This window comes from Mustela putorius, unplaced genomic scaffold (genome assembly GCF_011764305.1).
Source record: "Mustela putorius furo isolate JIRA1106 unplaced genomic scaffold, ASM1176430v1.1 tig00000738_pilon_pilon_pilon, whole genome shotgun sequence".
Classification (NCBI taxonomy): Eukaryota; Metazoa; Chordata; class Mammalia; order Carnivora; family Mustelidae; genus Mustela; species Mustela putorius.
Window position 1 is genome coordinate 10,781,751 of NW_025421463.1, and position 27,102 is coordinate 10,808,852.

The 27,102-nt window shown below is 44.7% G+C and overlaps 1 protein-coding gene across 2 annotated transcripts in view; it reads left to right on the plus strand.

The window, feature by feature from the left end:
• The first annotated feature begins 6,335 nt into the window (after positions 1 to 6,335).
• Positions 6,336 to 27,102, plus strand: part of SYN3 (synapsin III) — a 447,511-nt gene continuing 426,744 nt past the window's right edge. For both annotated transcript variants that reach the window (XM_004743091.3, XM_045083963.1), the window contains exon 1: positions 6,336 to 6,476. The gene's annotated coding sequence lies outside the window, so the exon portion shown is untranslated. The remainder of the gene's footprint in view (positions 6,477 to 27,102) is intronic.

Consider the following 27,102-nt stretch of genomic DNA (forward strand, 5'->3'; position numbering starts at 1 on the left):
TAGGAAGGAAGGAAAATTACACAGAAGGGGTAGCTTCTTTGTTGTGCCTGTATGGACAGACTTCAGACACTCAAAGTGGTGGAAATGGAGAGCAAGGAGATTTTAATCCTCCCCCAAAAGTGGGTTTCCTAACCCCATGCTGGTAGTAAGTCACATGCAACTACTATTGGTGTTATGGTAATGGCCAGGCACTTTCACGGTTAAACTTCACAACAGTCTTGCAAAGCTAGTTATATTACCTTATTCTACAGCGGAAGCACCCAAAGCTTGAAGAAGTGTAGAGGCCAGTCCAGGACTTCACAGCCAGACAGGAAGCTATGGGCCAGGGACTCAAAATCAGCTCAGCCGTGCTCAACCTTGACTATACAATGATGTTACCTGGGGTGCTGACAAAATACATACCTACTGGTGAGAAAATATACACCAGTGGTATGGACTGCTGCCTAGGTGTTTTCATGGCCCATCCCACTGGAGCTGGTCTTTTTTCTGCCTCAATACATCTGCTTGCCAGTGAGTTGTGAAGGCAGATGTATTAGAACATTACCTTTGAAAGTGACTGATCAGCTAAAACCTTCAAGCACCCTTAATTACAAAGGAACACCCACTGACATCTGCCTCCCCTTAAGGGTAACTCCAAGGATATGGAAACTTATTTTTCTGGTTGCCATGACAATCTTTTGCAACGTCAGCAAAAATGCTCTGTGTTACAAACATGCAACCATAAAACCATCAAAATCTTTAGCTCAGAATTCATCTCAGCTCCAGACCATGCCATGCCCCCTCTGAGCCATTACCTAGGGATTCTAGAAAAGAACTATAGATGTCAGGACCCTCTAAACATTCCCCTCATTTTACTAGGGCTCAGAGATAAGATGAATTGCCTCATGTCAGGGAGTAAATTAATATTTTCAGATTTTCTTTTATTCTATACCTCATTTCCCCATCTTCCTAAGACATTTTTTAATCCAAAGAGAAAATAGCTGAAATTGAAAAGTTCTCTCATTTTTACTGTTCTTATTTTTATAAGTCAAATTTATTTTTATGCTTTTTAATTAATTTATTTTAAAATAAAAATGTATCTATTTAAGGCATACAACATGATTATTTGCATATATATATAGGGAAATAATTACTACCTCAACCCTCTTTGGATAGACTCCAGAGCCCTCTTACTACTGCATGTGTTTTAACTCTCACAGACTTATTTGTGTTTTGTACCCCCAATCAATTTTAATTATAGCAATTCATCTTTCTGCAGATTTTAGGCACCATGATAGGTAGTGAAGAGGAAATACTGAAAGATCATTGTTGTCATCTTAAAAATCTCTCCATGGGGCTCCTGGGTGGCACAGTTGGTTAAGTGTCCAACTCTTGGTTTGGTTCAGGTCATGATCTCAAGGTCATGAGATCCAAACCTGCCTTGGGCTCCCACTCAGTGCTGGAGTCTGCTTGGAATTCTCTCTCTGCTTCTCCTCTGCCCCTGACCCTGCTCAGGCGTGTACATGTGCGTTGGGTACATGTTCTCTATCATAAACAAATAAAATCTTTAAAAAAAAATCTTTCCATGGGGGCACCTGGGTAGCTCAGTGGGTTAAAGCCTCTGCCTTCAGCTCAGGTCATGATCTCAGGGTCCTGGGATCGAGCCCTGCATCAGGCTTTCTGCTCAGCAGGGAGCCTCCTCCCCACCCCCCTGCCTGCCTCTCTGTCTACTTGTGATCTCTGTCAAATAAAAAATCTTTCCATGGATGGATAACAAAATTAAGTCTGCCCTTGTTAGCAAGTATGAACAAACCATAGCTGAATAGAGGAGAACTTTCCTTGCTTGGGACCTGGGCTCCAGCTGCAACTCTGTCACTCACTAGCTGCGTTACATCATTCCAAGCTGTGTGTGTTAAGGCACACACACACAATGGCCTTCATTGTTAAGACAGCGTTTTGAGTTCTCACCTCAACTATGTGCTAAGCGACTTTGTGCAAGTCTGTTTCTTCCCCTATGAAATGGAGATAATATCTCCTTAAGAGGGTTGTTGGCCCATGGATATATATAGCACTTAGCACAGTGTCTGATAACACAAAACTGTGCTCAATAAATGAAAGTATTATTACTCTAATGAATACTATCTAATCTGCCTACCTCATAGGAGGGCATATGAAATAAGGGACTTAGCAAGCTAGAAAATTTACATATAAGAGGGCTTATTTCTACAGTTGATTTGTTATTATAGGACTTGCTTGCTTTTTTTAGATCAGATAAGAATAGCAGATCTGGGCTCTTATCAAATATAAATATCTTTTTAAACCACCACCACCACCATCCTGGAGGGTTGGATTTCTTACTGAGGGGTGAGACAATGTGCACACCTGTCACTGTGGGTGCATCCATATGTATGCAAATTCCTGAGCTGAATTGTTCCCCAGAGAAAGGATCCTATGATGCATTATGTTTCTCTCCTTCCTGGACCCATCAGGATTCTTGGTTAAAAGCGAGAGAAATAATGTAGGCTGTTAACACAAGGAGGGGATTTAGCAGAGATGGAACATTCATAAAATAAAATTGGATGGGGGACAGGATGGCATGAAGGATCAAGCTTGGGAAACAGGCAGAAATTAAAGGAATCTCGAGGTTGGCCAACAAGATTCATGACCAAGCAGCAACCAATGGTCCAGCCTCTTTAGGATGCAGATGCTGCTGCCATCATCCAGTCTGGTTAATCTCACAGCCAATCTCTTTCCATGATTGTCACATTCCAGAAAGACAAAGTCCCAAGAGTGAGCAACTTGGCCCAACTTAGGTGACACCGCTACCTCAAATATTTTTAGGGACCAGGAGAAAGCAAATTTTGGAAGGGTCTGGCCCTGGGAACTGCCAGGTCCCCACACAATGAAAAACTCCCCCAGTATCTTCCAGGCAACCACCTTTGGTCCAGCTCTCATTTCATTGATGAAGAAGGTTCAAAGAGGTTGTTCAATGACTGTGTATCAAGTCTTCTGTTTTCCAACCCCATATTTACTCTCTTACACAAAACCTAGCAATTTATAAAGTTATAAGTTGTTTCTCCGGCTTTAAACAATATCTCAGGTGGGGATAAAGGGACTTACTATGGAGAGTCATTATCTGTTTTCAGACCCTTTTTATTACATAAGCTCAGCACATGAGAATAAATAATGCTGGAATGCAGCTGACCTCTAATACATGATGGGAGAATCTCATTACTGCAAAATCCTTGGTGATAAATATAGAGAACTGGCTATGATACATTGAATTTTCAGCTGTAACCATTAAGCACTTCTGCATCTAACCGCCTTTTCTTTTCTTATTCATGGTGCAATAAAAAAATAATTTTCCATGCCATAATTTGCCTGGTTTTTGATCTACACTTCTATCCCACTCAGTTTCCTCTTAAACAAAACAAAAACAAAAATAAAAACAAAACTGGGGCACCTGGGTGGCTCAGTGGGTTAAAGCCTCTGCCTTCAGCTCAGGTCGTGATCCCAGAGTCCTGGGATCGAGCCCCGCATTGGGCTCTCTGCTCAGTGGGGAGCCTGCGTCCTCCTCTCTCTCTGCCTGTCTCTCTGCCTATTTGTGATCTCTGTCTGTCAAATAAATAAATAAAATCTTTAAAAAAAATAAAAACAAAACTGATACTAGTGGAGCTTTTTGAATTTATAAACCCAAACAAGAACACCCTTTCCATTTTTCTCCAAGCAACTCTCCTGTGTATATTTGAAAGCCAATAGTTTTTTTTTTTTTGAAAACTACATAAAAGTCCAAATCTTAGAGTTGGGAGGCATCTTAGGGGAGCTCTGCTCTGACCTCATTTCACAGGTAAGGAAACGGAAGCTTAGAAAGAATGTGCCTGGTAGGTAGAGGCAGAGATGGGCCAAATGCCATCAAAAACTATGCTGGGTTTCTGAATTGAGATTTCCTTGATCCTCTTATGTCCACTACTGCCATTATTTGCTTCTGAACAGAAACTCAGGAAGGATCTGAGGTATTGCTTAATCCAGAAGTAGAAAGTAGTAGTCAAAGGGGCAAATCCTGCCTGTACACGGGTTTGATTTTGCTCAACATTCTTGGCTCACAGAGTTCTTTAAAATTATTTTAAATTAATTGCCAACATATAAAAACCTGGAGATTTAACATAATCTGAATTTCTGACTCTTTAGTAAAAGTCAGATCATCAGCAACTCAAGGTCCCTACTGCCATATGGCAAAAATGAGTTGTTGCCGAGTAACAAGCTGCCCCCTTAGGCAGCTGTGCACACCCCAATATGCCACAGTCTCCACCCCTCCCTGTTCTATCACATCCTGCCAACTTCACTTGCTACATTACTGCCTGTCTCCAAAATTTGTGATTCCTAAGCTAGTCTTACTCCCTTAGATACTGAAGTTGCGTCACTCCCTCCTATTGATTGAGGTCACTTACTAAGGGTCATGCAGTAAGCACAGATGATGGAAGACAAACTTCCAAGGGCTCAGTCCTTGGCTCTCCTCTGGTCTCACACTAGGAGGTCTCATACTGCTCCAGGTCAGAAGACTCCCCCAGGCACATTTCCAGCCCCAGACTCACATCTTGCTCTATGCTTGGGTATCCAGCCGTCTCTTTGAACAAGTTGATTAAACCTTTCGGTGCCTTCATTTTCTCATCTGTGATATAATGACGATGAGATTACTTTTCCACCATACAGTTATGAGAATTACATATACAATTGGTTAATATATGCAAAACAATTTGAAGAGAATCTGGCACTACGGTTGTTGTAAGTTGCCTTATGGGTCTCTAGAATGTTCATGATGGAGCTTTTATTTCCTTCTGCCTCCAATCTGTTCCTTCCCAGGCTTCCTCATGTTGGTAATAGCACCATTATCCCATGGATGGCTCAAGCTGAACCTGAGAGTCACTGTTTGTTCATATGTTTTCCTCATTCCTTAAATCCAATTCATCATCAAGCTTTTCCATAATACTCTATAAATGTATTTCAATTGGTCTACCCTCCCCATCTCTGCTGTCCCCACCTTGGTCCAAGTCACCGTCATCTCTTGCCTGGGCTTCTACAGTATCCTCCTGTTATACACTGAACTATGACCGCCCTCCCCCCAATCATATGTTGAAGCTCTAATTCACAATGGGATGGTATTTGGAGATGTAACTAGATTTGGCCTTTGGAGGGTAACTAGACTTGGATGACGTCATGAGGGTGGGAGCTCATCACGGGGTTAGTGTCCTTATAAGAGACATGAGAGAACTTGCTTGCTTGCTTTCTCCCTGCCATGCAAGGATACAGGGAGAAGGCAGCCATTCATGCACAAGCCAGGAAGAGAGCTCTCATTAGAAACAGACCCCACCCGCACCTTGATCTTTACCTCTACAACTATAAGGAAATAAATTTCTGTTGTTTAAGCCAACCAGTCTACGGTAGAGAGTGAGCAGACTAAGACACCTCCTAAATGATCTCCCTGATTTGTCATTCTTTCTCTTCCAAAATCTGTTCCCCACACAACAGCAAGCTGTTTTAAACACGTCGTAGGCACCCCCTCCCTCCAATTCTTCAGTGGCTTATTTTTGTCCTTATAATGAAAGGAAGGCCTTCAGGGTGGCCCACCGGGTTCTGGGAAAATCCGCCCCCGTTACCTTTCCAACCTAGCGCCCCCTGCCCTTGCTCAGCGCTCTGGGCCAGCCTAGTCTCCGGTTCTGTCCTCAGAACCAAGGTGCATCTGGTGCCCCCTGCCGGCCACGCTCTTCCTCCAGCCGTGGAATCCCTTTTCGCTTTCAACTCTCACATCAATTATCACCTCCCCAAGTGGCCACAGGAAAGCACCCGATTCAGAGCGTCCCTGACCCCGTTCCTTATTTTAAATCACCTTTTCCTTTCATAACAATCTTACATTATCTTCTTTGTCTGTTTCTCTGCATTTAATCTGCCCCCTACCCCCGGCCCCATGCAAACTACAGGAGGGCGACAGACTTCGTCTTGTTCCCCGGCCCTGAGTGCCCATCACACTACCTGAGACACGCGCGGACGGTGCGGCGGGGTCTCTCTGAGGCGCCCCCTGAGGTCCTGAGAAGTCAGGTGCCCTTTTCAAAGCTGGCTTCCAAGGACGCTGCCCTCTTCGCACTCCCCAAGGGGCGTCGAGACGCTCCTGGGATCGAGCTTAATCACCGCACTCTGCTGCCTGAGCCTGGGGAGGGATCAGAGTCTGGGAGCAACTTTCCCGCGTAGAGAGGTGAAGCGCGAGCAGGGGGGAGGGGAGGGGAGAGGCGGAGGGGGCGGAGTCTCCGGGGGCGGGGCCTCGCTGTCCCAGCCAATGGGGCGTCTCGGCGCGGCGGGGAGGCCAGGCGGCAGAGGAGAGACGCTCCAGCGCGGTCGGTGCGGAGGCTGAGCTCGCGGACCCTGAGCGCTTCCTCAGGCGGGCGGCGCGTTGGAGGCAACCGCCCCGCTACGCCCCGGGCGCTGGTTTCCTGGCAGCTCGCACGGTAAGCGGAGCGCCGCCGCGAAGTGGACTTTGTGGGGTTTTCGGAAACTGAGAGCTAACCCTCCCGCCCTCGGCCCCTCAGAAAGGGGCTGCCGGTGGCGTCCTCGCGCCCGGCCGCGTCCCCGGCGCGCCGGCCCTGTGCCCGCGGGATGCGGGCGCGCGGAGGGCCCGGGAGGGAGGCGACGAGCCGCCGCGCCACGCTGCCTCCACAGGCTGCCGCAGCCCGGCCCGGGCCCGACCCTGCGACGGACGGGTCGGCGCGCGGGAAATGCCCGGGGCGCGGGACGGTGGCCCCCGGCCGGACCTCCGCCCGGCCCAGGTCTTCAGACCCCTCAGGACCTGTTGGCCTGGGGCTGGGGGTCAGATGTATCACCCTATTTCCCATTTCCACCCGTCCTGAGGCGCAGGAGGAGATCTCCGATCGGCTCCTCGGCCGAGCTCAGAGCGAAGACTGGCCCTGGTTGCCGCGCCCCGTGTATTTATTCAGCCTTTACCCGGCTCTCCCTGCTGTGTGCCAGGCACTATACTGAGCCTTGGTGTACGAAGACGGGCTTTGGAGGGCCTCTTGGGGCCCAGAGGGACAGTAGGAGGAACAGTTACCGAACACTGCAGTACGGGGGACTTGAGGTGGAGAGCAGGAGTGAGGAGCCTGGAGGGCTTCGGGGCGGAGGTGACCACTGAGTGAGGACTTGGAGGGTTAGCCCCGCTGAGAGCTGCGGGGAGGGGATGCAGGGGGAGGGCTGGTGGGACAGCGGGAATTCCAGATAGATTTTCTTGTGCGAGGCTAAGGAAGCTGAAAAAGTCCAGTATTCCATCAGATAATCACATCGGACTAAGGCTTACTGTGGGTAGCAAAAGAGCTGTGGGCATGGCAAGAGGCTAAAACACGCTCCGGCCTTAAAAATGCAGCCTTAGACTATCTGAATTTTGTCCTGGGATGGAGAGCAGTGGAGGAATTCTGACCTGTGACCAGGTCACTCTGGCAGCTCTGTGGAGAATGGATGGAGACCAGAGCAGCAGAGAGAGCTGGTTAAGTTGTAGTTGCTGTTCCGACTTGGCTGTGAATACTCTGGTTCCAGAAGGGAGCCCCAGCTGCCCAGGAGCCTTGCTCCCTGGCCTCCAGGCATGGACTGGGGCCAGGGAGATGTAGCCCACATTACATTTGATTCTACAACTTGCGGGCCATTTTTATATTGTTTCTGGAGGCTTTGAGCTCAACCTTGTCATCAGGGATGGACTCTGGAGAATGGAAGGGTACCTCTCCCCTTCTCTTTCTGTCTTACAGAGGCAGTGTCTCAACTGTTAGAGGCTGTAGTTAAAAGCAAGGTGTCACTGGGGAGTCAGATCAGAAGGTCATTTAGCTGTGTGCCTGGAGGGTGTAATCAACCTTTCTGAGTTTCAGTTTTGTGACTCAAAAGGAAATATCATAACTACCTTTATTAGGTCAGGTTCCCTCGAGAAAGACTCAGAGATTCAGAGGTTTGTGGGACTTTGGGGGAGTGGTCTCACTGTCCAAGGGGGTGAGGGGTAAGGAAAACAAGATTGGGCAGAGGGAGAAGTGGACCTGTGATGCAGTGCAAAAGAAGCCTCAGTTGATCTCCTGAAGTACGGGGGCCAAGCCTTTGAAGCCCCATGTTGACCAGCCAGTAGATGCAGGGGGGTCATAACTTTGGTTATGGTCAACATGGGGCTTCAAAGGCTTGGCTCTCATACTTCAGGGGGTCAACAGAGGCCGGGGAATTGGGGGGATTGAGAGCTGTGCCACAGCAGGCACCTCTACAGGATGGCCTTGGGAAGTAAATGTAGTAACTTGACAGAAACTGACTGGCACTGCATCCACTGCAGAACAGTCATTTAAAAAGAGTTCATTTCTCTTGCCTTTAAACTTCTTGACTGTGTCTGAAAGTGAATTGGGAAGTTAGAATTGGGTAAATAGGATTTTTAGAAGAAAGGACTTTTAATTATAATAGCCACAGTGACTACCACTTCCCATTACTGAGTGCCTATTACCTATATGCGTTCTCTCCTAGTTGTCTAGTAATATTTGGAGTCGGGTACTTTTGTTTTATAGTCAACCTGGTCTTTTCCAAAACACAAGAGTATGCATCCTTTGCCATAAAATAATAGCAATAACAACAGCAGAAATCAAAACAGTGTGATTTGTTACATGCCATGAAGTGATTTCACTGGTGGTTAATTAATTAATTTATTTATCAGTTATTAATTCCAACAATGTGCAGCGAGTGCTTCCTAAATGGCAGGGTGCTGTCCTAGGTGCTGGGAATGCAGTGGAGTCTATCAGGGGAGAGACAGACATTAAATGCTTTGATTTTTTTCAGGAGCAAATGTTGAAGGATAGAACATCCTGTTTACAAAAAATAGGTCCCTTTTCCCAATTTACTTTCTCATTCTTCAGTTTTAGTATAACCTCCTCGAAAAGGTTTCTTGGACCTTTCTGTGTAAGGCAGGTCTCCTCCCTTTTACTCTCCTTGATCATTCATTTTACTAATTTCCTTGTTGGTGGTCCTCCTCATTAGACTGAAGCTTCAGGAGGTCGCCTGTTGCTTTATCCCAAGATCCCAGCACAGTGATTAATACAGATTTCTTGAATGAGTGAAATGAATAAGGGGTAGATTTGCTTAACAGAATGGTTAGGGAAGGTCATATTGAGGAGTGATATTTATATTGAGATCTGAGGGATGAGAAGGACCCAGCAGTACCAAGCAATGCCAAGATCAAGAGTCAGAGAGAGCAGCTTGTTCAAGGATCATGAGGTGGAGGAAAGGAGCCCAGTGTGACTGGGGAACAGCCTGAGATGAATTTGAACACATCCTTGAAATGCCATGCTGAGCTTGGATTTTATTCAAAATGCAGTAAAGGTCACTGAGGGATTTTAAGCCTGATGATGACTTAAGGTTGTAACATATATTTGTTTGTTGCCTGTTATGCTTCTAGGAGGCAAGCCCCATGAAGAAAAGTGTTCAGTAAATATTGCTAGAGTTAATGGATGATCTGGTTTATGTAGCTACCAAGTGAAAAATGGAGGAGGGAGAGCAATAGGATTTTGTCACAGACTCAGAGTTAGGTGAGAGATGTTAGTGTCTTAGGTACGGAACAGCAGTGGTGTTGGAGAAAGGTAGAAAGAATAGAGTTATATTTGGTTGTAAAGTGGACAAGGACTTGTTAACACATTAGATGTTGGGAATAGAGGAAAAGGAAGAATCAAGGGTGACCTGTGGGTTTATGGTTTAAGATTGGGTAGATGCCAGATGCCCATCAACAGGTGAATGGATAAATAAAATGTAGTATATACTGACAGTAGAATATTACTCAGCCATAAAAAGGAATGAAGTGCTCCTATATGCTATAATGTGAATGAACCTCAAAAAAGATGCTAAGTGAAAGAAAGACAAAAAAGGTCACATGTTGTATGATTTCATTTATATAAAATGTCTAGAGTAGACAAATCTGTAGAGACAGAAAGCAGATTGCTGTTTGTCAGAGACTTGGGGGAAAAGGGTAAATGAGGCATAATTGCTTAAAGGGTAAACAGTTTCCTTTTGGGTTGATGAAAATGTTTTGGAACTAGAAAGAGATGGTGGTTGCACAACATTATGAATGTACTAAATGTCACTGAATTGTACACTTTAAGATGGTTAATTTTGTGTTATGTGAATTTCATCTCAATTTCCCCCCAAAAAAAAGAAAAAAGGAAAAATTGGGTGGATGGGAGAACCAATAACAGAGTGGAGGAGACTGGGAGGGGAGCAGGTTGTAGAATTCACGTGCTGTCTTAGAGATACCCGTGAGACATCCACATGGAGCCTAGGGGGAGGTCTGGGCTGGAGATATAAATAATATGGGAGTTGTCAGCACTTAGATGTCAGCCAACAAAAATGGATGAAATCTAGGGAGAGACAGTGTAAAGGAGCACATCACAGCCTGGATCATTCTTTAATTTGATCTTCATACCTACCAATGAAGGAGGTGCTGTTGTCTTCATTTTCAGATGAGAAAACTAACCCTTCTCCCCTGGCCCCCACATGAACTTGCCCAAGGCCAGACACTTTGTTCTTGAGCATCTCCTGGCTTCCAATGCTTTGCCATTCCCATCTCAGCATGATGCCATTTAGAACTTTAGCAAGGGCCTTCCCTCCCCTCCTCCTCTCCCCACCCTGACTGAATACTCACATGTGGCAGGCACTGTGCTGGGCATATGTTGGTGGAGAAAGTAGAAATGGCTCTAATTTTGTGGAGTTTACCCAGTAAACAAGCAACTGCAGTCCACTGATACAGGGCACCTTAGGAACCTGGAGCAGAAGCATTTGCCCCAGTTTGGGAGTAGCAGGAGGCTTCCTAGAGAAAATGACCGCAAGCTAATATTTGCAGCAGAAGCAGAAAGAGATGATTCTCTGGAGGGTTCATGATATCTGAACACCTGCTGTGGGAATTCACCATTCTTTTCATTCCCCAGTTTTTCATAGGTTACTGGCATTTTCCAACTTATTGAGAGGGTTTCCTATATTTTCTATAACTCTGGAAGTAGTAAGCAGACAACTGGCCTAGTTTGATTTCAAGCTTCAGAGGGGTAGCCAGGTAGAGTGCAAACAGCCTGATTTTCAAAGCCAGGCTTCATCTCTTGAGCAAGTGACTTATTCTCTCTGAGCCTTACTTTTTATACCTACGAAATGGAGCCAGTAGTGTGCATTGCTTAATGTAAGAAATAAATGAAATGACACTGTGAAGCATTAAGTACATAATAAATGCTCATAAAAACAATATCTCTTTTATCTTTTGGAGAGGAAGAGTTTCTGAAGAGACTAGTTAGTTAAGTCCTCGCACTCTGCACTATTTGAAATACAGATATCCATCTTTCCTCTGAAGGCTCTGATGGTTCAGGATGGAGCACAGTGTTCTGTATGTTTAGAAATAGCTCACATGATCCTGGTAAAAGCAAGTCTAGGAACCTTGGCTTGACCAAATACTTGAGTCATTGCTATGATGAACATGAAAGGGTTAAGCACCTAAAAGCAGAATTTTGCCTTCTAGGAATTATTAGCCAATGACAGTGCTGACCGATGATGTAATGTCTTTGGCTGGCACTCCATTGGTTAAGTGTATTGTTTCTCTCGCTGCTTCAGCTGTGTGAGGAGCTAAGCTGGAGCCCAAGGGTTAATAATTCTGTGGCAGCAGATAGAGCTATTTTTTTTTCCATTCCTCTTCTGTTAGGTGTGAGTATAAAGCCCAGCTCAGCAGATTGTTGCCCTTCTCCTTCCAATAAACAGCAGCATCTTCCTCCTTACCTCTTCCCAAGCAGAGCACATGTCTCCGTAGTACTACAGAGGAGGAGGAGGAGGAGGAGGGAGAAGGGGAGGAGGAGGAGGAGGATCAGGATCCTTTAGGGAAGAGAGAACCCTTTCAAAGTTCCACGCGGCAGTCTCTCCTTGCCACTGGGGACAGGCACAGCCCCTGCTGCTCTGGCCTACAAATGTCCCACTGGATGAATTGCTAAACTGTCACCTGCTACTGAGCATTGTTCAACCTGGCGGGATCCTCAGAACCGGGAGGTGAGCCCAGGGTTTTGGAAGAGGGAGTGGGCCTAGCAGAAAGGAGCTCTAGACTGGAGGTCTAGAGAAAGGAAACAGCTCTAGACTGAAGGTCAAGCATAGGTCCATCCCATAGCCCTGGCATGCGGTGTAGGCTTGGGCAGGATGGTTTCCCGCTTTGGGTCTGTATACTCAAGTTCACAGTGTGTGGCTTGGATTAGCGCCCTCTGAATTCTGGGAGACACCGGCCAGGGATTGTGCCGACCAGAGCGATAAGCATACTCTTGGTATAGCTTTCTGTCAAATGATCTCTGCAGATAAATGCTTTGCTCTGGGAACCTTGGGCAGCAGGGGAGTTTCAAGCGAGGGCTGTCTCCTAGGAGCCAGCTAAAATCCAGGCTCTTCCTCATATTGTCTGGACTCTGTCTTCAGTGCTCCCACTTGGCTGAGTAGCCCTCGGTAGACTCCAGGCTGAGGTTTCTCCAGAAACACCTGAATGGTCTCAGGGTTTAATCATGTCCTTTGAGGGGACCTTTGGGTCCTGACACTTGAGTTATCAGTGTGCCTTAATGAATTTGGCTTTCCTAGTTGTCCCATGCTGGAGCTCCTAAGGTGGAAGAAAAACTATTTTTGCATTATTGGATAGCTTAGCTGTGACAGTTTTCTTCTGTGTTTTTAGTGGGCCATGCATTATTGCCCCAGCCTGAAACTTCTCACCTTGCCCACAGAGGTCTTAATGTAAGCATGCAGCCTCATGGTATAAATTGAAAAAAGTAGAAATAGGGTGGGGTGGGGAGAGGGGAGCAGAGTAACTGGAAAAGGCTGATGATAAGAAACTCTGGCCTTCATTTCATAGGTAATTCAACAAAGTTTGCATTTTACAGACAAGCTATGATGCTACTTCTCTGTTTACTTCCTCTCCAAAAAATACATAAGTAAAAAGTTCTATTATTTTTATTTTTCAGAATTTAATTATGTGTGGGGAGTTTCCAATTTCTTTAGGGAAAGTAGAGCCTGCAGAGTGTTCTCTCTGTGTCTTATATGACCGTTGGCCTCTGCCGCCCTGTGTTCTGGGTTAGACTTTGCTGCTGAGGAACATATGAGCCCTTGGACAAGTCACTGTGTCCCTCTGAGCCTTGTGTTCTGCATATGTCAATCACAGGGGCTGGAGAGAGTTGAACTAGCTGACTTTTAGAGCCCTCATAGCTCTGGCTGTTTGTGCTTTGGATTGCAAAAAGCCTTTGTAATCTGAGGCTATTGATTAAATGGGTTGGATAGGTAAAGAATCTTTGAATAAAGGAATATGCAGCATGAGTCTTCTAAGTGTGGGACTGTATCTATGTTTTAACTCATTTAACTCCCTCAGTAACCCTAGAGTACATGGAATTAACCCCACTCTACAGATACGAAATTACCCAAGATCATCCTACAGTAAATACTGAGACTGGTATTTGTGCCTGTGACCATACTGGGACGGTGGTGCATGTCAGGGTAATGGAAGGGCTGGAGCTGGAATCCTTACCCTCCTTTGCTTCCATGCATCTTCTCCTTTCTACTTCAGATCAAGAACTGATTTTAAGATGGACTATTTCAGCCAGATTAATGGCTGAATGTGGACTATCCAGTTTAATATCTGGGACAGCAGAAAATTAGGGGACCCTGGGTCTGAAAAGGACCTTACAATCTTTTGGACCAGGTCCCTCGATTTATAGCTGAGAAAATGGAGGTCCAGAGAAATTAGGTGACTTGTTCCCTGTTACTCAGTGAGTCGGTAGATAGCCGGGATAGAGACCAAGACTCCTTGACTTAGGTGTTTGAAGGTATATTGTTATTAATAAGTTTAAAAAAAATACCTTCATCTGAGAAATTTGGGATCATTTGAATTTAGCTATTCTTAACTTTGTCTATTCTTGCCAGTCCTATTTGAAGTGCCAGTGGGTTGAAGTAAGAATCACTGAACACTTAACCTGCACTTGGCATTGTGGCAGGTGCCTGAACCATGAAAGGAGGGTGGTAAACAAGCTAAGTATGAGACCTGGTCAGTTTCTTTCAGGAGCCTCATGATGCAAACTGTATTTCATGAGAGTCTGACTCACAGGTCAGCGATCTCTCTTGCAGGATGAGCAAGAGTGGGTGGGACCCTGCCCCTATTACTGTGTGTGTAGCTGGCACCTAATTTATACCATTATAAGAATACTTGCTGTATGATATGTGGTCTCTCTTCTTTGTCTTTCCAACTAAGCTGCATGTTTCCCAAAATGTGGAATTTAATTAATCAATGGAGCTGCCTAATGGAGAGGTAGGTGTCAGTATCTTGGACTGCTGAGATGTACACCCAGAAATAAAAACCATCCAATTTTTTATTAAAAATTGTAATTATTACAGTTATTATTGTTATTGTTATTACAGTATATGCAGATACTTGACTCCTTCCTTCATCACTGTAACGTTAAGAAAGAATCCTCTTAACACAGGCTTCAAACATCCTAATGATTATCATAGGAAAGAGGGGTTATAATTATTCTGCTGGGCTGAAGAGCAAAACTAGCAGCAATGGGAGAAAGTTGAAGGGAAGTAGATAGGAAGGACTTAGAGAAGAAAAGTGTACTGATGGTAGGAGCTATTCAATGGGTCTGTCCTATCTTCCACACCCTTGTCATCAGAAGAGGGTGGACCCTCAGGGATTACTGCCCCCAGCTAAGAGTAGCACTTGGTAGCTTTTAATGCCCCTTGTAGACTTAAGATTTCTTGATTATTTGTAAGCAGGAGTAAATGAAAAGAGGCCTAGACTAGAACAGAGCTGCATCTTAGTCTTTAGGGTCCAAAGCCATAGAGTATGGGGTGGAAATCATTCATAGCCAAAATAACTGTTGACAGTATTTTAATTGCCAAAAAATTGCATTAATGTAGTTTTATGTATGCAACCCTAAATGGTAATTCATATGCTAACTAGTGTGTAAAACACTGATTTAGACTAAGAGAAGTAGCAACATAAAGCCTATCTGTAGTTGTTTGGGTCTTCCTACTGTTCTGTGTTTAAAGTAACTCTAAATTTCTCACCTCCATGGGGTAGGGGGTGGAGAATTCTCAACTGTCCTGCTGGCTTATAAGTATAATGCTGTTCTCTGTGGTTAACCAGTCTTTAATACCATTAAATGTGTTTAACAGTTTGTTTTTAATGATAGTGAAAATTAAATGAGATAATGTAATGGAAACCTCAAACCCAGGAACTGTTACAGAATAGATGCTCAGTATAATTTTACTGAAGGGAAATAAGCATCTTGGTTTAGCATACTTGTCTATGCAGGTCTCTGAAAAGTTTTAGAGAAGAACCTGGCCACCTGTGTCCAGGCTGCCATTTCCTATCTGAAGCCAGTCTTGTTTGGCTTCTCTCCACAGTGTTCACCCTCTTGCCTTTGAATACTGTTTCTAAAATCCAAAGTGGAAAAAGAATGAGGTTGGAAGCTTCACAGACCTAAATTCAAAACACTAGCCATTACCTATCATTATGTGTCATTGCCCATGTTACTTAACCAATCCATGTTTGTGAAAATGTGATCAGTCAACCCCACCTTGAAGAGTGGATGGGGACTTAAATGAGAAACTTTAGAGAGTATCTGAACATATATAGAGTAGGTGTTCTATAAATGGCTGCTTTATTTATTCTCCACCAAAGATGTTACAGAGAGGTGTTGGTTTTTTTTTCCCCCTTCACTCTCATCTCAAACTTCTTTGCCCACATGAGTAGCATTTCTATATAACTTTGTACAAACTTTCAGGAAACCCTATGTGACATTATTCTAAGAATGCATTTGCTTGCAGCCTTGTCCCCTCCTAGCTCATCTTCATGGCAGTCACCTAACCAAGCATCAGAAAGCTGCACTCAGAAGGGATATGTTGCACCTAATACATTTTTATTTTATTTTATTTTATTTAAAGATTTTATTTATTTATTTGACAGACGGAGGTAACAAGCAGGCAGAGAAGCAGGCAGAGAGAGGAAGAAGCAGGCTCCCTGCTGAGCAGAGAGCCCAATGCAGGGCTAGATCCCAAGACCCTGGGATCATGACCTGAGCCAAAGGCAGAGGCTTTAAACCACTGAGCCACCCAGGTGCCCCTACATTTTTAAAACCCCAGGGGCTGATTTAAATATTCTGGGCTGGGATACTTACTCAGGGGCCAAGTGGGCATGTAATTTGAGGGGTGCTACAGAAGCCAAAGTATGGCTCCAGATTCAAAGCATTGTGGATTTCTTCACTGAATTTTCATTCCTTGGGCTTATGTATTCATCCATTTAACAAATATTTATCGAGTTCTTATACTGTGATAGGCAGCATCCTAGGTGCTGGGAATAGATCAATGAACAATGCAGACAAGATCGCTACCTTTGTAGATCTTATATTCTGATGAGGAATGGAAAATAACCACAAAATAGTTACATTATGGTATGTCAGTCAGTGACAAGGCCCTTGAGGAAAAAATAAAACAATGTAAGGGCATAGGAAGAGGCCTTATAGAAAAATCCATTAAAGGTCTTTGAGGAGTTGCTATTTCAGCAGGGGGAGAGTTTGAGAAGGTATAACTAGAGGAGTACCCAGAACCAGGTCTGATGGGGACTCATGGGCTATAGAGAGAGATTTGGACTCTATTCTTAGTTAGTGGTTTCAAGTAAGGATGTTACATGGTTTGACTTATTCTTTTAATTGGTTTTGTTTTTTAAATTGCCATATGGTAAATTTGATATTGTTTTGGTATTTAGTTCTATGACTTTTACCACATGTGTAGCCACATGTGTAGATTCATGGAAGTACCAACATCACAATGAGGACAGTTTCATCACCCAGAAAGCTTCCTCCTAATGTCCCTTTGTAGTCACAAACTCCTCATCTCTAACATTTGGCACAAGAACTCTACTTTCCATCACGGCCATTTTGTCTTTCTGAGGTGACATCAGTGGAATCACAGTATGTAACCTTCTGAGGCTGGCTTCTTTCCCTGAGCACAATGCCTTTGAGATTCATCCTTGTTATTGCAGATATCAATAGTTTGTTCATTTTTATTGCTGGCTAGAATTCCATTGTGTGGATGTACCACAGTTTGTCCATTCATTTACCCTTGAAGGACAATTGGGTTGTTTTAGGTTTTGGCAGTTACATATAGAGCTGCTATAAACATTTGTGCTCAGATTTTTTTTATGAACACACATTTTAGGTCTCTAGGGTAAATACCCAACTGTTGGATTGCTGGGATATAACAATAAATTTACACTTAACTTTATAAGAAACTGCCAAACAATTTCCAGCCTGGTTTTACCATTTTGCATTCCTATCACCGATATGTAAAAATTCTACTTACTATGCATTCTTGCCAGTACTTGTCATTGTCAGTATTTTTTTATTTTAGCCATTCTAATAGTTTAATTGTATCTTTCCATGGTTTTAATTTACATTTACCTAGTAGCCAGTGATTGAATATCTTTTCACCTGCTTATTTGCCATCCTTATATTCTCTTTAGTGAGGTGTCTGTTCAGATCTCTTCCCCACTTTTTAAATTGCTTTTGTGTTTCTTACTGCTAAGTTTTGAGTACTCTTTATATCTTCTAGATATCAGTGTTTTCTTAAATATGTGATCTATAAATATTTAACTTGTTTTTAAGGAATCATTCTGAATTCTGTAGTGGGGGAGGGGTGGAAGCAGAAGAATCAGCAGAAGACCATTGCAGTAATTCATGGTGAGAGATGATGGCAGTTTGGACTAAAGTCATTTGGGTGGAAGAGGTGAAAAGTGGTCAAAATCAAGGAATCTTTTGAAAGTGGAGCCATCTGAACTTGACAATGGGTAGAATGTGGAATGTGAGAGAAAAGAGACATCAAGGATGACTATAGTGCTGGAGGGACTGAGAATTTAAATATAATTCAGGTACGTATAATAAACAGTTCACCTGGAATACATACAACCTCTGTGCTCACAGAGGTTATGTGAAATGAACTAGGGGAGCACAGATGATGGAAAATTTACTAAGTGTAAGATCTGTGAGGCCAGCTTTCTGGACCGCCACTCTCAAACTTCAGTGTCTGTAAGAATCAGGGGAAAAGGTTATTAAAAATGCAGCTGGCTAGGCTCCTGCCCCAAAAGTAAGAGACCTATGGTTATCAACTCCACAAATCATTCTGTGCAGGTGATTGACTGACTATTACGAGAAACTCTTGGGAGAACTGTGGGCACTTCAGAGAAGAGGTGATGTCAACTTTGAGTGTTTGGTGGAAATTGTGACTTGAAAAAACCTGTGGAAAGGGCAGCCAGGCATGGCATAGCTTTTGTGAGGGAAGAGCAAAAGGAAAACTTGGAAGAACTATAGAGACTGGCTGGATCCTAGAACAGTGTAGGTGGGGTGATGATGATGACTGTTGACCAGAGAGCACCTGTCTGGGAGTTAGTGATGGGTCATGGGACTTCCTGTGCTCAATGAGTCTAAAGTGGTTGCCACCACCCAGAGGCTCCCCAGGTACTAACAAGGGGCCCACGTGGTGAAATGTACCAGACAGTCCAATGCTGGTTGTTCAGGGTGACTGTTGTGCTTTCAAAGTCTCATGTGACCAAGTATCTTTGAGGAGAGAATGAGCCGGCAGGGGGTTTGCAGAAGGATGCCCTGTCCCCCGGACCACTTTGGGCCTTTCTTGAAGCTTACAGACTCTGCATCTCCTTTTCACACATGAACTTGCCTACTTCCCAAGGATGCTGAGCCATAGCTTCCTGTGGCACAACTACTAATCACTATATGCCAAGCATAGTTCAAAGCACTTTATATGGATTAAACCATCAAATTCTCCCAACAAGCCTATGGATGAAATGGAACAGTTATTTCTGTTTTATGATGAGCAACCGAGGCACTGAAAGATGAATGACTGGCTCAAGGGCACAGTGCTACAAAGTAGAAGAGCTGGCATATTAAGCCAGGGAATTTTGACTTCGGAGCCCATGCTTTTAACTGTTATGCCACATATGCCCTCTAGGGGCATCTGTAGAGGATGAGAGGGATCAAGAAGCCAGAGTGGCTGCAGTAACACTGGCACTGTAGTTACTGCAGCCCAGGCCCTGTTGTGCGGCATTCACAGGGTTATTATTCCCTGTAGGGACTATCTCAGTAATACACTTTAATGTTAAAAGATTTTTCTTTTTTTGATTTTAGCTTTTGGGTTAAACATTACTATTTTTATTCTTTTTAAATTTTGTCTAGTTAGTAACAATATGCTAAATCAATTGTGAGGTTCAAAATAGCAACATAAGGTGTTGTAGTATCATGATGCTCCTATAAGTTGTTGTTATATGTGGAACTGTTTGCCTATATACTAAATGGCCCTAGGTTATTATGTTTTAGAGTTCTTCTAAAATTGTTTTCAAGTAGCTGGTATATTTTCGTCTAGTAGAATTCTAATTTACCACGTCTGTTTAGATGAAGTCAGGGAAGGCAAATGACCAAATATACGTGCATTGTTTTCTAAGGAAGAATCAATAGGCTCTGACTAACGGGACTTTTCCTTTTTTTGTTACGTTCGGAGAGAGGTGTTGTAGACTCATGGATCTAGAGGCCTTTCCTGCCTTATTTTAAGGTTCTCAACTGTGCTGCTGTAACAAATTTCTGTAGACTGGGTGGTTAAACAATAGACATTTATTTCTCATGTTCCAGAGGCTGCAAAGTTCATAATCAGGGGTTCTGGTGAGGGCCTTCTTCCTGGTTCACAGATGGCCATCTTTTTACTAACATTGTGGAGAGCAGGGAAAGAGGGCATAAGCTCTCTGTGTGTCTCTTCATGACCTGATTATCTCCCAAAAGCCTCATCTCCAAACACCATCATGCTGAGGATTAGGGGTTTAACATAGGAATTTGCGGGTGACACAAACAGTCCATAGCAGTTGGGTGGTTGAATTTGCTATGCAAGAGATGTCCCGACAGTGCAGAAGGAGTACAGTGTGATCTGAGAGAATTTTGAAGTTTCCTTGCCAGAGAGAGAGAGCAGGAGTTTTAGGAAGGCTTCCTGAGCCTAGAGCTGAGTATTGAAAGATGAATGGAGTTCACTAATCCAGTGGGGTGAGGAGGAGCTTAAAGAAGAGTAAAACCGGATGCCATTCCAAGAGGCAGGAACAGCATTTGCAAAGGCACAAGACCACATGGCAGGTAAGCAGGTAAGTGTTAGTGAATACTATGTTGCCAGATGAAGCTGGAAATAAAACTGGCATAGATTAGAAAGGGTCTCAGTGCTGCATGGAAGGGCTTGGACTGACATCAAGGAGCAGCTGCCATATTTAAGTGATGTGGTCAGATTTTTATTTTTAAAAAATGTCTCCGAAGTTTGTGCTATGGAAATGCATTTGAAAGAGACCTAATTCTACGCAGGGAGACCAGGAAGGATGATTCTGCAGTGGTCCACACAAGAGATTATGCATGTATGAGCTAGAAGTTGAGAGATGAAGACAGTATCAAAGCTTCCCTTTTATTGAACCCCATACCCAGAATAACCCCCTTTTCTCTGTTATGGGGCTGTCTGAAGGTGAATTTGATATGATCCCTGTTCTCAAAAAGTTTATAATATAGAGATATCTAAGAAACCATTGGCAATGCAAGAGATGGATTTACCAAGTTTCTTCGATTCACAAATATCTTTTGAATGCCTCCTATGTGCCAACCCTTTCTGGGGGTTATGATGTGACAGTGAAAAAAAAACCCAACAAAATTCCTGTCTTCACGGGGGTCACGTTCAAGTTGGAGAGAGCACAGAAAGCAGACACTACAAAGGTTAATATATATAATATGTTACATGGTAGCGGATATTACAGATAAAAGAAGGGGAATTGGTGTTAGAGGAGGGGCTACAATTTTTTAAAAGGTAACATTTGAATAAAGATCTAAAGGGGGAAAGGGAATAATATCCATAAATGTAGAAACTAAAATACCGGGGCGCCTGGGTGGCTCAGTGGGTTAAGCTGCTGCCTTCGGCTCAGGTCATGATCTCACGGTCCTGGGATCGAGTCCCGCATCGGGCTCTCTGTTCAGCGGGGAGCCTGCTTCCTTCTCTCTCTCTCTGTCTGCCTCTCTGCCTACTTGTGATCTCTGTCAAATAAATAAATAAAATCTTTAAAAAAAAAAAAAAGAAACTAAAATACCTATCTGGAGACATCATGGTATAGCAACTTTGAACATGACCTTTGAGGAAAGACAGACTTAAATTTGAATACTGGCTGGGTGACCTTAGACATATTATTTCACCTCCTTGAACATGGACTTCCTTAACCCTAGAATGGAATTGGTGACATTCATCTCCCAGGATGGCTGTGAGGATGGAAAGTGATACTTCTTGCTTGATGCTGAGCCTGGCATATTGAAAATGCTCATTATCTGGTACATATTCATAATGTTGGGGGTGATTCTGGTGGGGCATCACCAAGGAAAAGAGCCCTGGCAGGAGCACCAGGGGGTTTTGAAACAGGATTTCCTGACTAGGGCTCTCTGCACTGCTGTTGCAGGCTCTGCAAAACTGAGTCATGGGCCCTTGGGGGCAGAGAGGCAAAAGTCCCAGAACAGCTTCTTCAGTAAAAAAGACAGGAGAGCCATGAGACCCAGTGTCATGCCATGTTCTGCATCTTGGGGAGGATTCTGTCCCTAGGCAAGTCCCAACCCCCTGGGAAAGGATGTGAGAGAAGCTTTTCATGCTTTAAAGAAATAATGGAGGTGAAAATTGGTGGGTGTGAAGGCAAGTCTGGCTTTTCTTTAGCAGTTTTACCGGTGAGTACAACAGAAATGGATGTTTTCTGCGTGGGCTAGAGGAGGCAGCTGCCAAAGCCGCCATTCCCATCCGGCTGTGAAAAAGCCCTTCCTTGCCTGCGAGTGACAGAGGAGAGGGCTGCTCTCCGGAAGGAGTCAGCAGCAGCTGCTGGGGATCTTTGGGTGGAAATCTAGGATATGAAAGCTCTGCTTCCCGTGGGCGCTTCCTTCTGCCTCTCTCATGTCATCAACCATTGGTATCATGGTTCCTGCCTGAGGGGGCATTACTGCCACTTGGCTAGGCTAGCCACTTCCCAAGGCTGCTTTTGGGGGACAGTAAGCCACTGCTGAGCAGGGCAGTGAGTGAGGGCACAGCATTGGTTGGGATTCCTCTAATCTGTTCCTTTTTCCTTTTTTCATTGTCTGAGTCTTCGTTTTCTTACATGTTTTTCTTTATTTTGTTTCATTATTTTATTCATTCACCACCACCCCCATTCTTTTTCTTCTTCTTCCTTCCATTTTCATTTTCTTCTTAGATCATTCTTTTTCTTCCCCTTTCTTTCCTTCTTTTCATCTACTCACTCTGTTAATTCATCATCAATCCATCAAGCCTGTTCTCTGTGCAGTGCTAGCCCAGGGCACTGATAACACCTTCCCTGTACTCAGGAGCTCAGCTGCTGCAGGAAGAGGGAGGAGTGGAAATAAACAGGCAAAGCCTGCAGTCAGTGGCCTAGACTCCAGTCAGACAAAACTGGTTAGAGTTAGCCACGTCCTCCATGTGTTACCTTGGGCAAGTTACTGAACCTTCAGCTCTCAGAGTACTAGAACCTTCTTCCTAGGATTGCTAGGAGTACAGGAAGGAGTGCAGGTGACATGCTTAACGGAGTGCCTGGCATATAGCAAGAATGCAGGCGATGTTTTTATTAATATAGTGTGACAAATATTATTAGGCATCAGGATAAAGGAAGTGAGAGAGAGAAAATCACTTTTCTATGTCTGGTTCTTGTCCTGAAAGTAAGAATCAAAGATATGCCACCGAGTTCCTCAGGGCCGAACCCCTCATTTTATAGATAAGCAAAGAAGTCCATGGGTAGAGGAGTGACTTGCCTTGGGGATGCCTAGGGATAGAATGGAGTCCAAACCACCTGAGTTGAATCCTTATCCTGCATAGAATCGTGGTGACAACTGTGCAAGTTACTCTAGCTTTCTGGGCCTTAGTTTCCTCTGTATGTAAGTGGATAATAACAAGGGATTACGGTTGGGACTAATTGGTTTAATATAGGAACAGGGCTTAAAACACTACCTAGCACATAGAAAACAGTGTATAAATATCAGGTGCTATTATTACTGATATTAGCATTACTGTCATCATCATCATCACTATTGTTCGGGCCACACAGTGGGCCAGCGGTGGTGGTTGCCACCCCCTTCCTTTATTGGAAATATGTATGCTAGCCTTGCCCACACCTGCCCCTTTGCACAAGTGGTGAGGCTGCCAGCTTTCCTAGCCTACGAGAGGGAGCTGTTTCCCCGTAATTGCAGCAGAGCCTGCGTATTTAAGCTGTTCCCTGAGCCTTCTGAACCAGTGCCTGGATTTAGGCGCTCTGAGGTGAAGGGCACTGCAGCCTGTCACAGGCTGCCCAATAGGTGTCAGGTTACAGGGAGTACCCCACTGATGTTTAGCACCAGGAGAGTTAGGGGAAGGGTGGGCCAGCAAGCCAGGGTGGCACAGTGGTTGAAGGTCTGCCTCTGGAGATGAACTAGACTGATGTAGAGGCAAGATTGAATTTTGCCTCATACCTGGTACATGATGCTCTGCAGGTCGCTTTACCCTCTTCAGCCTCAGTTTCTCACCTGTGAAGTAGAGTTAATGGTAGCATTTGCTTCACAGGGTTCTGTGAGGATTAATGAGATGACAGTTGTCTTGAGTTTAGTGCTAGTAAGCAGTGGGCCACATGGTGGCCACTACTTTCTGCTCTTGAAGAGAAAAGTGCTCCATGTCTGGGGAGAGTGAAGCAAATGACTAGCAACTGTGCATTGACATCCAGAGAATCTTATATTTTAATTGTGGTAATTTTGTAGTCAGAAAAAAACACTAGCTGAAAACTCAGCTAGTTCTGGTTCTGTTCTGGGCCTGGCCTGGCCTCTATTTCACTGAGTGACCCTGGACAAGGTACTTCCTTGTGTGCATTGTCTCTCTATCAGGCAACAAAGTCGTGGGAGCAGAACTGTCACCCTGCAGTTCTGTGTGTTCCACAGGGGCCCCCTCCCAGTCCAGCCCCACCAGGTAACTGTCTCTGTCAGGGCTCAGCCTGTGCCCCCCCCCCCTAATCCCAGAGTTCTTCACCAGATGCTTCCCAAGGGCCCATTGTGCCAGTCCCATGTCCAAGTGCTGTGCTTGGTGCCTGGATGAGGATGGAGAAAGCAGGGTCATGGGGGAATCTGGCAGGAAGTGAACCCATTCTTAATATAAGGAAAATGCTGCAGGATAATAGAAGAAGATGCACAGTGGGCTCCCTTATCCATGGTTTCACTTCCTGTAGGTTCAGCTACCAGTGGTCCACCTCCATCTTGAAGCAGATGGTCTCCTGAGGTAGTGTCAGAAGGTCACAGTAGCCTATACACTGCATCCCCATCCCCATCCCCATGTCTTCCACCTCACTTCATGTCATTACGTAGGCATTTTACTATCTCACATCATTACAAGAAGGGTGAGTACAGCACAACGAGATATTCTGAGGGAGAGATCACATTAATATAACTGTCATTACAGTATGTGGCAATAAATTGTTCTATTTTATTATGAGCTATTGTTGCTAATCTCTTACAGTGCCCAAAATAGAAATTAAGCTTTCTCATAGGAGGACAACAGCACAGAGCGGGTTTGGTACCATCCACAGTTTCAGGCATCCGTGGGGTATCTGGGAACATACCCGCCCCAACCATGTATAAGGGGAGCCTACTATAGTTGGTGAAGTACACTAGGGTCAACATTTAAATGGAGTGGTCAGGAATGGATGCTGAGGAATGACATTAGAGGTGGGACCTGAATGACAAGGAGGCAGCAAGAGGAAGACAGAGGAAAGAACATTCTGGGCAGAGGGAAGAGCAAGTGCTAAGGCCTGAAGGCAGTGGGGCAGGGACGTTGGAGAGTGAGGTCAGCTTGTTTGAGAAATAGAAGGGCTAGTTTACTTTGGGTGTAGAAAATGAATGAAGGGAAGGGAATCCAGATGATGTATGTGCCCCTCCCCACGCTGCCCTGCAGGCTGTGAAAGAAGCTTGAGTGCCATCCTCTGAAGGGTGAGAATCATGGCGGGGGAGCAGGTGCAGGGAACAGGGACGGCAGATGGGAGCTTCCTCGCTGGTCCAGGTGAAGATGACAGTGGCTTGGACCCGGGTGGTGGCTGTGGAGTTGGACAAAGTAGATGCACCCAGAGGCTGTGTTAAGGAGGAGGGTTGATTATGATGTGTGGGGGATGGCTGGAGAGGGAAGAATCATGGGATCTCCCCACATTTCTATCTTAAACAACCAAGTGTAGTTTTACTGAGATGGGAAGATGAAAAGAGTACAGTTTGGAGTGGGGGAGATGGCAGGAAACAGAGTTCTGTTTGGGACGTGATAAATTTAAGATGCCTATTAGTGTGCTTTTGCTTTTCTCCAGAGTAAACTTGCTAAATTACTCATTAGGGCAGCACCTGCCTGCCAGAAGCACCGCCAGGCTGGCCATCTGCCCTCCCAAGCTTGGGCAGGAGGCTGCGGACTCCTGAAGGTGATAGGATTGGATGTGCAGCACTCAGCCTGGTCTCTGCAGGGGTGTGTTCTCTCCCCATCTCTCTCTCTCTTTCTCTGCTTCTGTCTTTCTCTCACTTTCTCTGTCTATATCTCTCTCTGCCCCTCTCTATGTTCTCTTCTGTCTCAGTGTTTCCTGTCTCTCTTTTTCTGTCTCTATCTCTCCCTGTCTCTGGGTCTCCCTATTTCTCCCTCTGTATGTCTCTTTCTATTTCTTTCTCTGTCCCCCGTCTCTCCCTGTGTGCTTCTTTGTCTATCTCTCCCTGCCTCACTTTGTGTCTCTGTTTCCCTGTATGTGTATCTCTGTATCTCTCTCTGTCTCTGTATGTGTCTGTGTGTGTTTATGTTTCTCTGTGTCTCTCTCTGTCTCTTTCTCTCTCACCTATCAATAACATCATTCAGATGTTCCAGGTAAAGCTGGTGTTTCCCTTCATTTAAGTCTTTGTCCTTTGCCGAAGTGAGCCTCTCAGAGGTCTCATGTGTCTCTAGGAAGAAGGTTACTTACTTGGCTCTTTGTGTTTTCTGATCTGGCAGAAGGAAACACCATGTCTGGTTCCTGGACCTAGGAAATGCTTGCATCTCTCCTTGACTCTGGCTTCCCAGCTGTGCCTGCTACTGTCTCTAACTCAGTGAGGCCACAGCCACTCTTAGTCCCTCCCCCAAAACCACAGAGACAAGTGAGCACAGGGCTTTGCAGGGACACAGAGCAGCTCTGTTAATCTCAGTTGGTCAGTGAGAGTAGTCAGGGAAGCCTCCCTAAGGGAGAGGGGAATGATCTATGTCAGAAGTAACCAGCTACGGAACATAGGAGAGCAAAGGGAAGAGGGAACAGAGATGTGAAAACATTGTGTGGGGGCCAGGGTGTAGATGACTGGGAACTCTGAGCAGCTCTGTAGAGCTCAGCCATGTTTATGGCACCCAACAAGCCAGATTCAGGGCTCCCAGAGGCCCAGGGTACTGTGATGTAAGAGAAAATCATTAGGCCCTAGACCCAGAAAGCCCTGCATTTGAACCCAAATACCATGGAGGAGCAGTGCTGCCTAGTGATTAGGTTCATGCCCACTGGAGCCAGGTTGCCTGGGTTTGAACTGAAGCTCTGCCACTTAGCAGGGTGACTTTGGGCCTCAGTGTCCACAACTATAACATGTAGGTGATAATAACGCATCTGCCTTGTAAGACTGGAGGAAGGATGGCGTGAGTTAATTTGTATCTGGTGCTGTAATGATGATTTACAAGTTGACCATGTAAATTACTTATTGTCTCGGTTCTCAGTTTCTTCCTGTGTAAGTGGTGGTGATGGCTCTTCCTGAGCAGGATGGAGATACACATATAAAATGTGTGTGTGTGTGTGTGTGTGTGTGTGTGAATGCATACACATAGGTGTGTATCCTGCTCATGATAGCACAGTGTTTGGGATTTCATAGATTCTCAATAAATGATAGCAGTTAGTTTTACATTGTAAACTCTATAGAAGGGAGTTCTGTATGGACTAAGAAATAGTATCAACTCCAAGTCCCTTTTAAATTCAAA